The sequence below is a fragment of the Lontra canadensis genome, unplaced genomic scaffold, assembly GCF_010015895.1.
Source record: "Lontra canadensis isolate GAN:19392208 unplaced genomic scaffold, GSC_riverotter_1.0 scaffold259, whole genome shotgun sequence".
In the NCBI taxonomy this organism is placed as follows: Eukaryota; Metazoa; Chordata; class Mammalia; order Carnivora; family Mustelidae; genus Lontra; species Lontra canadensis.
Window position 1 is genome coordinate 229,312 of NW_022631253.1, and position 1,874 is coordinate 231,185.

Here is a 1,874-nt window from a genome sequence, read left to right on the forward strand (position 1 = left end):
GGTTGCAGAAGGCTGCAGTCCTAGAGACTGTGGCCAGCACCCACACTGGGTTCTCTCAGGCATGGGCAGGAGTGTGCCCAGCCTGAGTGGTGGTGCAAATAGCAGAAAGCTGGGTGTCCATGGACCATGGACTCGAGGCCCCGCTAGACTCTCTCTGGCACAGGTGGTTGCTGGCAGTGACTGTCCTGGGAACATGGGCTTAGGCCCATGCCCGTGACTGCCAATTCCACCAGTTTCCCCTTAAGCTCTTTTGCTCTTTTTGGGTTCTTTTAACCTGACTCCAAGTTAATGCTGGTCCCCAATCACAGGGCTCTTTCGTGTTGGAGTATTACTTCCCAATGGGTCACTTCTGGTGGCTCCCTCCCCTTTCTGTTTGTCATCTGGTATCAGTCCGAGTGTTTCCACTCCACTTTATCTCTCCACTGATGTCTTCTGGCCCCATAGAGATCCATAAGTGTATAATCTTACATATCAGGTTGATTTCATGGGTGTTCAGAGTGTTCTGGTAGATATTTTGCTCACTTTAGGGGACTGGATGAAACAGGGTCTCCTACTTCTCCACCATCTTGCCCTTCCTGCCCAGAATAAAACTCTTTTGCTCCATCCATGTCTTTTCTTTTCTTTTTACATATTTTATTTATTTATTTGAGAGAGTGAGTGGGAGAGAGAGCATGAGCAGGGGATGGAGAAACAGGCTCCCTCCTGAGCAGGGAACATCATGGGGCTTGATCCCAGAACTCTGGGATCATGTCCTGAACTGAAGGCAGACAGTTAACCAACTGAGCAATCCAGCCACCCCTCCATCCATGTCATTTCAAATGGCTAGATTTTCTTCTGTTCTCATGCTGAGTAACATTCAGCTGAATAACAAATCAATGTTCTCCTCAGAACTTAGGTTTGGTTGAAGCCTAGGGCCAAAACAAGGCTTAGAGTTAGGGGTGGGACCTGGGTGAGGGAATAGGCCCATTATCCAGCAGTTCAGAGACCTCTCTGAAGTTGAAGGATCGGGTAAGTTTAAGGTCAGGGTTAGGTTTTGTATTCAAGCACTAGGCTAAGTGTTTAAGTTAGGAAGTTATCCTAAGTGTTTGAGAAAGGGAGTTATCGTTCCCTTTCAGGAGGGATAAGTTGAAGGTGAGAATTATGGTTAATGTCAGGGTTCAGTTTAGGATTCAGTCAGGGGCCAGGCTGAGGGTTTGGTTTAGGATTATATTTTCACTCTGAAAAAGACTCTAGCTCCATCCACAGCCTTGTAAATGTCAAGATATTCTGTTTTTCTTGCATAATATTCCATTGGTTATATGGACCAAATCATTTTTGCCCTCAGACCTAGATATAAGGTTCAGGTTAGGGCCAGAACAAGGATTAGGGCTAGGTTTAGGGCTCCAATGAGTGTATCAACCTATTATCTGGCAGTTCAGAGACCTCTCTGGAGAGATAAGTTGAAGATTAATTTTTTTGTTAGGGTCAAGCTTAGGTTTAGGTTTCCAAGTCTGAGGATCAAGAGTGAGCCTGAATTTTTCATTACAATTAGCTTTCTATTCAGAATAATAAACTAGTTCTGTCCATTTTGTTGTAAATAACAATATTTCTTTCTGTTTCCTGGCTGAGTAATACGTAGGTTGTAAGTACAAAATCAGTTTTTCCCTCATAGCCAGCATTTGGTTTTGAGTTAGGTCTGGGGGAAAGGTTAGGTTTAGGGTTAGGGTCCGGGTGATGCTATGTGTCTCTTAGCCCACAGTTCAGAGACCTCTCAAGATGGATACCTTGAGGGCTAGTGTTATCATTAGGGTAAGGGTTAGGTTTAGGTTTGGGTTAAGAATAACTTTTTACTCAGAATAATAGTCTCTAATGCCATCCACGTTATTGCAAATGGC